The sequence below is a fragment of the Ambystoma mexicanum genome, chromosome 7q, assembly GCF_040938575.1.
Source record: "Ambystoma mexicanum isolate Mex_15411 chromosome 7q, UKY_AmexF1_1, whole genome shotgun sequence".
Lineage (NCBI taxonomy): Eukaryota > Metazoa > Chordata > Amphibia > Caudata > Ambystomatidae > Ambystoma > Ambystoma mexicanum.
The window spans coordinates 983,243,516-983,256,968 of record NC_090941.1 but is presented as its reverse complement, the minus strand read 5'-3'; positions in this window follow the sequence as shown (position 1 = coordinate 983,256,968).

Below are 13,453 nucleotides of genomic sequence, written 5' to 3'. Positions count from 1 at the left end.
GAGGGGGTTTCACACAACACTTGAGATCTTAAGAGAGGTTGCATACTGGCCACACATGGGGCAGGACCTCGACCAATACTTGAAGGGGTGTCTGGTGTGTGCACAATTTCAACCATCATCCCTCACACACCGTGCACCTTTCCAAAAGAGGGGGATGACACTGCCATGGTCAGATTTGCAAATCGACTTCGTAGGCCCTGTAATTCGCTCGTCTAGAGGAAACAAGTACATGTTGACCGTCACATGATTGTTTACCAAGTGGGTGGAATGTCTCCCGGCCCCAAACTGCAAGGCAGAAACAGCAGCTGCCCTGATGATTAACCACATCTTTTCCCGTTTTGGTCTACCTCAAAGGATTGAGTCAGACAGAGGTAGCCATTTCACCAGCGAGGTAATGACAAAGATTTGGGAGTTACTCGGGGTCAAAAGGAAGTTACATATTGCTTACTGGCCAGCTTCTTCTGGGGCAGTAGAACGCTACAACTGGACCATTGTGAGCATCTTCAAAAAATTTGTGGCAGATTCTGGGCCAAGTTGGTACTTCCGATTACCTCTGGTCCTAATGGCCATCAGATCTACCCCGTCATCTGCAACTAAAATGTCACCATTTGAGCTGATGACTGGACGCAAGATGGTGCTTCCCCAGCATTTGCTCTACATGACCCAAGAGCAGACATTGATAAATGCCTCCACAACTCATGAGTATGTAGAGAATTTAAGGAAACACCTTCAACATGCTTTTGCCTATGCTCAGCGGAATCTAGAAAGATCAGCTGATAGCATGAAGACCCATTACGATTTGAAAACTTCAAGGAAAGTATATAATGTGGGAGACCGGGTCTATCTGTACAATTTCCAAAGGAACCAGGCCAAACAGCGAAAATCTTTGCCTACATGGAAGGGACCATTTGAAATTAGAGATAAGATCTCCCCAGTAGCTTATAAGATCTGCATCCCCAAAGGTAGTCTGGTGGAAGGGGAAGACAAGTGGGTCCATATAAATCAGCTAAAGTGTTGCCATCCCAGGCACACTCTGCAGCAACTGGAGGAGTCCTCTGCAATACCAGAGGGGACCGCTCCAGATTAATTCAGTTCCACCCTAAAATATTCCACATATAGCCTATAAAATTCTATGATTCTTGAACATGTCTTGCCACCTGATTTAAAAAATGTATATGTTCATGTTTTTGACTATAAAATGTATATGCCGCTCTACTATATCAATAGTGGGGGAGAAATGTCTACGAATAGGTATTGCCACTTTTGCTTGATCATCCTAGGAGAGATGAAGCCATGGAGACTGACCAAGGAGAACGACCCAAGGACCGGGAGCAAAGATCCGAGGGGCCCAGAGTACCACCCAATATTCCCATCAGGACAGGCGAGGAGAACTGACCGATCCAACTGGAGGGAGGAAAAGATGCTGAACTGTGCCATCTATGGAATTGGAAGAAGATGATGCGGACATACCAGCGCGTAGATCAAAACATCCTTTGCACCCGACTCCGCCTAGACTCGAAATCAAAGCGCAGTCGGGCGAGGAGGGCTTGTTGGGTGTCTTGGCCCACGTTCAAGTTATTATGCTGCAACACTTGGTGCTGTGGGCTTAGGAAATCCAAGAGGGCGGAAAAGCCCACATTTGCGCCAGAATCCTGGAGAACCGCGCAGTTTTGTGCACAGCAAAATGGTCCCCTGACCTGCCACCCACCAGTGCGAGCATGAGGGGCCAAGGGTGCCCTGAGTGAAATGTGTGCCAAAGGAAAAACAGCAGTGCAGGTGGCTAAAAAAAAAGCGCTTTGAAATCACCTTTGTTTCTCTGAAATGCAAGCTAAAAATGCCTATTTTAAATATCACAAGATATTCAAAAATCTCAATGAACACCAGCAGACATTTGGCAAAATGTATTCTTGTGTGCATACTAAATCTGGAAAGAGAAAGAGCCCAAAACAATGTTTATAACAAAACTGGCTGAGCTGTGGATGTCAGCAGCTGAAGTGAAATTGGACTGAAAGACACTAAAATCTAAATGTTTAAAATAAATGAGTGACCTACTGTTGAGTGTCACATAGTTTGCAACTGTTGAAATGTCATAGTTTTGAACTTAGAATCAGCGTTCTAGCTGCATGTGTAAAAATTGCCAGTTTGGTTTGAATGTAGAAAACTGGGAACTAAAGTGACATTTAGCTGAAGCCTGGCTTGAAGAGAGTGAATTCTGCCCGGCAACTACCCCCGACAGGAGTTGAAACTTGATCAGCCACTCTTCCCAGGCCTGGCTGAATTCTGCTGCCCCCACCAAAAGGAGATGACACCTCCCTGATTGAATCAGGGGAGGGGCACCTGGGGACTACAGGAAACTAAACAAAGCACTGTCCTTGGCCCAGGCAAATGTTAAATTAGGGGGGTCGTAAATGGCTTCCTCTTGGAAGGAATCGGGGAGGGGCACTGCATATGTGCACCAGCTGAGCTTGGGGGAAGTGGATAAACCAGAAGTTCCACCATGTGCTTTGGAAAGCCACAGCCCTTTGGGGCCAGAGCATAATTTTAAAAAGATGGATAACTCATAGTGCGGACTTGTAAAAATTATATAAATAACATCATCATTCTTGTGATTTTTCTGTGCACATTTTAAGAGGTGTTAGGACCCTGTGGTATGTTCTTGGGGATAGTAGCGGAAAAAAAGGTTGTTACTCCAAATGTATGCATGTTAAAAATCTGACACTTTATCATCTGAAACCCATATCCCTGGTGCACATTTGTGTAAAATCTGGAAAGGTTTAGAGGTCGTTATCTGGATGAAAAGGGGAGAATTCTGTCATAAGTGGACACGACATCTTACAAAGACAGGGATCGGATGGTTTGGTGCTACAGAAAATATGTTAACTGGACATATAATATTAGAAAAATGGTACATAGATAAATATGTATTTGGATCAGAAATAGATTTGTGTGCAATTTGACAAGGGGAGGATCCTCTGACCATAAACCTACCTCTTATTTCTGACTCACAACCCAGTTCCCCCAATCAAGGGAGAGAGGAGGAACTGGCCAATGATAAGTTGAGAGGGTTGGGCATAGAAGATGAGCCGACCCTCCCACTTTCTAAACACATAAAAGGAGACTTTGCAGGACAGGTAGGGACATTCACTTCCCACTTCAAGCTGATTTCTTGCGGAGCGTTTTGCCAGAAGACACCAGATCCAGCACTTAGACTTCAAATCCAGACAGAGACCAGAACTTTGAATTCAGACTTCAGAATTGTCAACAGGCCTCAAAATCTTTTGCAAACTGATTCACCCCAGACTTCCAAGGGGCATATCAGAGTAAAACAGGCGGGCTGAGCTGTTTGATTCTGGCCTAAAACCCTGTGTCAGAAACACCCAGAAAGCAGAGCTGTACCCGGAACCAGAGACCAGACCGCCGTGCAGTGCCAAGAACTTTTGCCAGAACCAGAGATCCAGACCGCTGTGCAGTACCGCTAGCAGAGCTGACCCAGATCGCTGTGAGCAGAACCAGGCAGAGACCGTCCATGGCGAGGGAACCGCAGTCCAATCCTGACCCGATCTGTGGCGAAGTCGCATTCCTGTCCAAAATATAGTGTGAGTACCGCCAGAACTGTGCAAAACCCAATCTCTTAGTTTCAAATAATCTAATTCAAACTATTTTAACCTATCTAGAACTACACCATAGCATTGTGTGTCCTTCTGTGACTTTAAAGCTGCAAAACTGTCATCTGTCATTCTGAAACTTTAAATTTCATTTCTGAAAATCTACCTCCACACAATCGTCTGTATCTCTTCAACCGTTTGAAGCGAGATTTAACTTTTATTTTGAAGCCGAGGTTCTAAGCTTTCCAACAAGCTCTAAACCGACTTGCTACTCCTTATACTTCCTCCGTAATTCCGCTCGACGCACGTGACTAAATTGCCGAAATTTGACATTTTGCTTCATTTCAGCCACGTGTAAAAATATTTGTCCTTGCTTTCCTGTGCTGAAATTCGTTTGCAACCTGACAATCATTTATAGAGCATTGCTAAAGTGATCCTGAACTAATACAAAGTACTCTCACTCACCCTGAACCTCCTATGGGGAATTAAAAGCAATTTGAGTATATTTTTCACTTCATTGCCACCACATTTAAAAGGATTTTTCCTGTGTTTAAAATCATCCTTGTGATCTAAGCTTGCTAGGGGGGAACTGAATTGGGATTGCACTGTGATTGTATTCCTGAAGAACTGTGTGTGTCACTTCCACCTCCTTACATTGCATAGAGGGGGTGAATTGCCGAAAGGGGAAAAGTGATTATATTATGTTTTGCTGAAATCATATCAAGTTTATTCCTGTGTTGCTTCTTTTCCACCTTGCATTTCCTTGTACAGTATAAAGCATTCTCAGCTACCTTATCCTCTATACTACTCCTAAGTAATTACCCAGTGTGCTAGTATCACATCCTCCATTGTTGACCACTCACTGTCATATGTCTAAGTGTAATATCAATTCTTAATTTATTATAAAAGTGCGATATATATATATATATATATATATATATATATATATATATATATATATATATATATATATATAGTTTAATTCTCAAATAAACCTTTTAAATTTGCAAAACAAACTTACTTCTTGGCTCAGTGGTGTCAGGGGGATTCTAAGAGAGGGGTGTTATATAAGGGTTGTCATCCAGAGTACACGAACTGGACACAAAAATATATAAATAAGGGCTTCCCTTGAGCAATCCCAGACAAGGCAGTGACTTAGTGGGACTGCTTGATTGGAGTCTTTAACAGGGAATACTGTCATGTGGTTCTAGCCTTTCGTATCATTTATTTTTATTGTTGAATTGTTATCTGTATATTGACCTCTTTAAACAACCTGTATACTTGTATTATGTTATTTATGCCCCATAATATACCTGTTCTGTGAGTGTTGTGCGATCAATGTGTGGTTTGTGCGCAGCAGCATTATTATTTTTTTCCCCTGGGATGGCGACATGCTTTCTTTTTTCATCTGGGTGCACTACGCATGCCATGCTTCGGTTGCATTTTGGGGCTTTAGCATGTCTGTAACCTAGACACCTTATTGCCTTAACTATTCCATCATGGCTGCCACACACTTCACACTGTGACACACACTTGGTGAGAGCTACTGACATAGCAAACGGACTACACATTTTTCTTTATATGGTGTTTGAGTCCACTTTCCCTTTACGTGAACAAGCGCTCAGTTGAGCGTGAAACGCGTTGTGTCGCAGGCTATGCTCTACGGCGTCCTGCCTCTGTTTTTGTTTTGTTGCTATCCCAGCTGCATCTTTTTAATTTATTCAATTGCTTATAACTCATATCTGTTTTGGATGTGAATGTTTTTGTTCATTTATTTTTCTGGAGATGTTATTTGGCCCACGGAGAGTGCGGTTTCTTTCCATCTTTGTTTCTATATATAAATACATATATATATACATATATATATATATATATATATATATATATATATATATATATATATATATATATGTATTTATTTTTTGTTTTAAAAAAAAACTTTGTTAAAGGGACATTATGGTTATAAGTAACACCGAAAACCCCCAGAAATTCACCAGTTATGGTAAGCTAAGCAACCATAACTTGCGCCACCACCATGCACTGCTAAGACTAACACCCAGGACATCAAAGATGACATCACAAATGTCATTGATGACATCACTGATGACATCACATAACTGGACCACTTGTTTTTGTTTACTGCCATATCTAGGTCAGCTTTTTTTTCACTGACAGTCAGAGTATGAAGATTCAAATGATGCTATATATAAAGACGTTACCCTTGTCGTATGTTCCTAAAGTAATTTCCTTAGGGTTTGGCCTCAGCTCATGGTGCACACACACAGGGCAATGAGCAGACCTCAAGCACACAATTAATTTGTACACATGAAGATAAACTTTAATGTTATTGACATTATCTGGTGATGTTGATTATTTCCTCCTTACTGGAGTTTCCCTGTATGTGCCTCACATTTGTATACATTGTGGGACTTCATATGTATTGTTTTAACTAACACAAGTGTGTAGTAAGTCTTCAATTGTTAGCTATTTATTCCATAATTAACACTCACAAAAGTCCCCAACGGGGTGAGAACACGACTAGCCATGTATTAGAAACTGCTACGGTCCCAGCAAAATAGAATGTGCTGAGAACTAGGCCACCTCACTCATTGAGATCTACAACCATGATTTCAGACCAAGATGTGAGGTTTACTGTGGATCAAAACTTCCCTACCAAGGAAGCATTGCCTGAGAGACAGTGTCCTACTATGCTCAATTCACCACGGAGTGCAGCTACTAACACAGACGGTTCACAAACTAGCAAGTTGGACCACAGAGTGACACTGGGCGTGAGAACTGGCTGCAGCACGTGGAAGCTAACCGCAGTGCTAAGCAGGGCCACCCTCTCACTTCACAGGATACGGGACGAAATGCAAATACTAAATATATCAAGTTCGCTGAGTTAAATCTCTCACTTAAATCGGTCATTGCTCTTGCAGCTATTGCACTTAATCCCGGACCTAAGCTCTATCACAACTAAGGACATTGAGGGGCTAGAGCTTCCACCGATGTACTGTCTGACAAACTGGGCCCTAGCATCTTTTGTCGTGGTGGAACGCATTTGCAAAAATGCAAGTGCATTCTGGGAGCTGGGATTCGAACTATATGTATTCCACCCAGTCAACCAGTATAGCACAGATTTGTTCAAGAACCAGGTAGAAAAGCATGGAACTCGACGGATGCCTGGGCACTGGGCAAGTGTAACAGAGACCCCTTATTGGTATAATCACTTTAGGGAATCAAAAATCGTTTTTTTTGCCTCATTTTATGGAACTCAGGTGGACACCAGTGCTTTCTAAATAACAAATATGCACTTGAAAAATTATTGTGTGTACAACTTTTCTCTTTACAGGAAATTTGGCTGACCTCACAGTTTGCCCTCGATGGTTATACATTGGTTTTCTGCTTGTCCCTACTCCTAGGACTGGACGCCTGAAACGTGGTCTCTGTATTGGTGCAGAATTGGCTTACGATTTGGTAGAGCTGCCGATATTGACTACCTATAATGAAAATCTGTTAGGTGCCGTACTTAGGAAACCCCTTTTGGAAAAGGGCCCACACTGATTTTCACACTATATAATCCTCTGGGCGCGAATCTAACCAAAGCATAAGAAACAACCTGTGTGACCTACTTAGAACATGGCAGACTCACCACCCTAAGGCGGAATTATGGTTACAGAGGATCGCAATGCAGATTGCTGAGTTAAACCTCAGAAATCATCTTTTGATGTGGGGCCAAAAAGGACCATTGAGGGGAAAAATTGGAGAGAAGTGTTGGCTGAATTTGACCTATATCACCTAAGTTCTGATAAAGGCAAATCGCAATATTCTTGTACCAACAGACTATACAGCAGCTAAATAGACTTTATGTCAATGGTGCTGTAATGGACCATTTGTCGAGTTTTTGTATCCCTCCGGTCACCATGAGTGACCATGCTATGCTTGAACTGGATCTAAAAGTGAAGCCCCTAAAGACACCAAACAAAGTGCTAAGGAATCAGATGGTGAACCTTTTTCGGGTAATAGGCTACGCTGGTCAGCCACCAACATCACTAGTTTCAATTCTAAATTGGCGACGTTGAGTGCTTTCAGCCTTTATGTCTTGGAATCTTGGAATTGGGCTTAGGCTGGGACGTGAAATGGCTGGGACCTCATCGTCACATCCTTGTCCATAGTCAACTCGGCAGGCATGGGTACGTTTATGATAGGGGGAATTTGCAGAAGAAGAAAGAGCTAGACTGCGAATTCAGTAAATTAAAAAGGAGCCACTCAACCCAGGAGATTGTTAAGTCAACCCTGAGGGAAAAATTGCTTGCGCACCACAAGGGATGGTTGCGCAATTACCGATTTAATAAGGCAAATGTGGGATGGAATTTTGTAAACAGACTGATAAAAGTGGGTGATACAAAAAGGTTCTGACACATGATTCGGACTCATGGAGCGGGCCAAGTAGCTGTGGAGATTTGTGGTATCTCGGAAAGAGTGTGGGCCGACCATATCAATGAGCTCTATTGGGATAATCATGAACCGGCAGATACACCACAATTTAAAACAATGATCGGATTAGTGGTATGGAAACATATCAAAGAAGCTGACATTGTGGAGACTATTAACAAGTCTAAAAACTCCAGTGCGGTTAGCCCAGACGGTATGTACAATGTTATTATTAAGAGCAATCCTGAGTACTGGGCTGCAATATTAAAATCTCTAGGTTTGCATGTATGTGAAACCTATAGGATTCCATGTTTCTGGCAACAACCAGTATTGATCCCATTCATAAAAAGGGTCCATGTGAACTTCTGAGAAACTACAGTTTTCTAGCGATGCTGGCATCTAGCTCTAAGATCTTTTCTAAGCTTCTTTTACAACTGATTACCAAATGGACTGAAAGCAATGGCCTTCTCCATTTGACACAAACCGGATTTGTTAAAAAGAGCAGTACCACATACTCCATATGGGTCCAACTCACTTTAATTTCAGACACTCTCCAGGATACCAGCAGGGTACCTTATATCTGTTTTGTGGACTATAATTTTGCCTTTGACTGTATCGGCCGAACCATACTTTGGGATAAACTCATAAACTGGGACATAGAACCATCCATTTTGTATTTCCTCAAATTTCTCTGTGGTAATACATCTGTGAGAGTTCGTACCTCACAAGAGGGCAAACTTACCGACCCATTACTCAATAATAGAGGATTGAAGCAGGGATGCGTGTTCGCTCCCCTGCTTTATAACCTCTGTGTATCAGATTTCATCCAAGTACTAAAATCCACTAACAATTTTCCTCCTTGATTGGGCAGCAAGGTAATTCCCTGCCTAAGGTAGGTGGATGAAACAGGCATTTTGGATCGCACCGCAGTCAGCTTGCAATGCTCGCTGTATGTTTTGTACAGCTATGCGGAAGCCAATGGTCTCGAGATCAATGCAGAGAAAACCAAGATCATGACTGTAGGCAAGAGAGCCTATGGGAACTTGACATTTGTCTGGTGACTGGGTGCTATTAAGCTAGAACAACTGAGGGAATATACATATTTGGGTATTACCATTTGAGCTGGTCCATCTTTTTCCAATCTGGCTGACACCATCCCACCCAAGGCTTGGAGGAAGTTGTTGGCAATCAGGAGGGTTATAAATGATCTAGCACGTGCATGTATAGAAGCTAAGGTTCATGCCTACAGAACTTCTGTGACTGCCAGAATCCTGTGTGCCCTAGAAGCCTTTCCAGCAAGGACACTCCACTGGCTTACTGCTTTAGAGGCCAAGATCCTACGATTGCTCTTGGGACTACCTGATGCTATACCAGTTGAGGCGATCATACTGGAGCTAGGGTTCCAATATTTGTTCTCCCTCTGGAGGTTTGGAGTCTGCAGGTTCTGGGCCAAGATTCAGCTACCAAGCTGAAACTTCTCTTCTTGGCCTTGGACTGGAACATGCGCATAGGAAAAGCAGTTCTATCTGTTTCAAAGATATGACGGATGAAGTGTCAAAACATCTCACTGACAATGGTATGAACAAATCTCCTATAACAGCTGTCAACTGTTATTTATCTGAGTTCAAAAAGAAAACTAGATATTTTGACTGAATAAACTCTTTGGCTCACCTGACTGAGTCACCCAAATATCTTCTGTACTCTCGACAAGGCGGGTTCACAGAGAGACCCCATAGTTATTAAACTAAAACCCACTCACCCAAGCTCATCCGATTTATACTATATCTAAGATTCAACATCTTTGCAGTGTTGGGGAACAAAGGTGCTTGGAGAGATATTCCCAGGGAGCAGTGATTATGTAGAGACTTTCAAAAAAGCATAGAAACAGTACGCCATGTTCTAACTCAATGTATCTCTCTGAGCCCACTGTACAAGAAGGGTTATGCTAAATTCCGTAACATTGAATCTGACAAATTTTGGAGCGCTATATTTTCTGCAGAATCATTGGTCACAGCTGCCGCTGGCAGATAGTGAAAGTTAAATTGATTGCTACGTACCAAGCCTAAATTTCACTTAACTAATTCTTTTTAGCGTGGTCAGCAGACCACAAGTATTGATACCGTACTATTTTATTCAAAGAACAATCAATCTGTGTAGACATTCATCCTTACTGAGGGCCAGGCACACTGTCCATAAAAAAAATACTGGATGGATTTACATCAAATTTACAAAGGCACCCCTTTGGGACCAAGCCGCCGCTCCTGCCACAAATTTGGTGAAAATCAGTCCAGCAGTTTGGGCTGTAGGCGTGAGCAACATATGTTTCCATTGCGTCGATGAGGAAAACCACAAACTGACTTCCCTCTTCGGTCCGCGGATGGGCGCCTGATTGGCCGAGGAGCGGGCATGATGTCCATAGACATTGGACGTAGTCGCTGATTGGATGGTGAAGAGCGTGAGGTGCGTCAGGTTTCTGGAGACGCCCTCTATGTTGGATTTGCGGACATTTGCTGGTGTCCATGAACATTGCGGAACAAACATATTAAGAAACACAACATTGCACTTGTCAAACTAATGAAACAACGTCTGGGGAGTTGAGTAGTGATAAGGATGGGATGGGATATGGTCTTAAAAAGTAAAAAAAAATTGAGTGTTTTCTCCGATGTCCGCCAACATCTCGCGTATATCACTCCGATTGCAGGGGGTTTCGGTGAGTTGCATTAGTTTACTGTGCATGATACGTACTTGCTGTGCAGTTAATTGTGTTGTGGTCAGTGGCTAGAGTTTTGGGGGGAATGGCCACAGTCCATGCCCCCTGGAATATTTGCACTGGGCACAATGACTATAGTAGTAGTATGAGTATTGTAATTATAGGTAATGTAGCAGGAGTAAGGCCAGAATGATGATAGTAGCAATATGTGTAAAGTAATTTTCCTGTAATATAGTGGGAGTATAAAGTGTTTGTGATATGAGGTATTATGAAATTGAGTGATTGGAAAAAAATAATACATTTAAAAATTACAAATAGTTGCAGGTAAACAGTTGTGAGACACTTCTGTAAGTGCACTACACATTCAAACATATAAGTGTATTGTTACATACTGGTGTGCAATAACACATACATTGGTTTATGGCACTCGCCTTACCCTTACATTCCCCTTTGTCTAATATCAATGGCAGTTGGCACCTGTGATGGTGTATTCGAAAGGGGGCATGCTGGGTGGAGATGCTGAAGGTGTGGTACACCATGTGTTTCACAAAAGGTAGCAGGCGCTCCTCTCCAGAGAGAACATGGCATGATAACCTGTTCTGAGGTGAGAGTTTGCAGCACATGCCTTTTGCTCACTGTACCTTTCACAGATGGGAAGTATCCATTTGCATATCAGTCTTTGTCCCGCCCACATGGGAAGTCCAGCACCGAAATGCTATGGCAATTCCTCTCTGAACAAGAGTACCGACAGCAAACCCATACACGTGTTTCAGTCTTGTTGGGCCTCATCAGTGAGATGAAGCTGTGCCTCTCTGAGTACAGTGAGCAGGGAGACCACGTCTGGTTGCCCCCAGGTAAGTTAGGGTGACCAACCCTAAGTTCTTTACACATATTTCACAAAAGGTAGCAGGCGCTCCTCTCCAGAGAGAACATGGCATGATAACCTGTTCTGTGCACCAGAAAGGTATCTTATTCAAAGTGACTATTGTGGAAATGGACCACGCAGTGTTGGTGTGTGCAGACTTTCCTTTGAAGACCTTGTTCCTGCAATGGACATATGTATGAGTCCATTGAATGTTGTGTCATGCCTATTGTGCTCACCCTGTAAGCTGAGGAACATTGTTGGCCCCCTGGGTGTTATTACCCCCTACTCCTAACCTTGTTTGGTTTTTTGTCCAATGACTACTGACACATGTTATGTTATGTTATGTTATGTTATGTTATTATATTTGGCATTTATATAGTGCTTTATATATCATTGGTATGACCTCAAAGCGCTGGTAGGTTGAACGCCCTCGGGGACCGTAGCCCTGGTCAGTTGAGAGAGTAGGGTGTCGTAGAGTGCTTGGGTGCACCGGTTATGTGTGCAGCTGATTGTATTTGCCTGATGGTAGCTGCTTCCTAGAATTAGGTGTGGTGGCATCGATGTTGGTTGAATGTGTGCCGTCTGGCGGGTGGACACCAGGACTGAGTTCTGGCTGCGTTAGGCCTGAAGGACGTTTATGTGTGCAGCGAGTCTGGTTTGTCTTGGGGTATAGCTGCGTTTATTAGAATGCTGAGGTGTTCATAGGGTAATGTTCGTATGTGAACAGCTAGGCCAAATTGATCGAGGGGTACACCTGCATTCTAATTGTGTGATGGTGTAGAGAGTAAGCATGATGATATGGGATGAGAGTGTTTGCCTGGATTTAGGAACAAATGCAGCAAAAGCAATTTCCAGGTTGATGTTAATGTTAATATTTGCTCTTCTATCTAAATGTGGCACTTGCCGACATTTACAATCATGTCTAGATGTGATGCAGGCTAGTATTCATAAATTCCATCTAAGTGAGGCACACTGCTAACATTCACGATCCCATCGGGATGCGACGCAGGCTATTGTTCACAATTCTATCTAAATATGACAGTTTTTAACATTCACAATTCTATCTGGGTGCGGCGCAGGCCGATGTTCACAATTCTATCCAAATGTGGCACCTACCAACATTCACAATCCTATCCAGATGCGTCGCAGGCTACTGTTCACAATTCTATCTAGGTGTGGTACCTGCTAACCTTCCACAATTTCCCTAAAAGTGGTACTAGTTAACACTCATAATCCTATTTAGATGTGGTGCTTGCTAACATTCCACGATTTTATCTAAGCGTGGTACTTGTCAACATTCACAATCATATCTAGATGCGACGCAGGCTAATGGTCACAGTTCCAAGTAAGTCTGTCATTTGCTAACATTCACAATTCCATCTGGGTACAGCACAGGTTAATGTTCACAATTCTATCTAAAAGCTTATAAACACAGTACTATCCTAGAAGGCACATGCTAGAAATCACAGTAGTATCCTAGAAGGCACATGCTAGAAATCACTGTACTATCCTAGAAGGCACACGCTAGAAATCACAGTACTATCCTAGAAGGCACACGCTAGAAATCACTGTACTATCCTAGAAGGCACACGCTAGAAATCACAGTACTATCCTAGAAGGCACACGCTAGAAATCACTGTACTATCCTAGAAGGCACACGCTAGAAATCACAGTACACATTGGTGTGAGATCCTAACTTGCCTTTTGGTTCCCCTGCAGTCCCTGCTTATGTTGCTGCATCTTTTATCTAAATATGATTCCCTTATTTCGCGGCGCTGGCACTTGTTATAGTCCTCCTCTAACTTTTATCTAGAAGCTGAATGTGTGCAGAGCAATGGT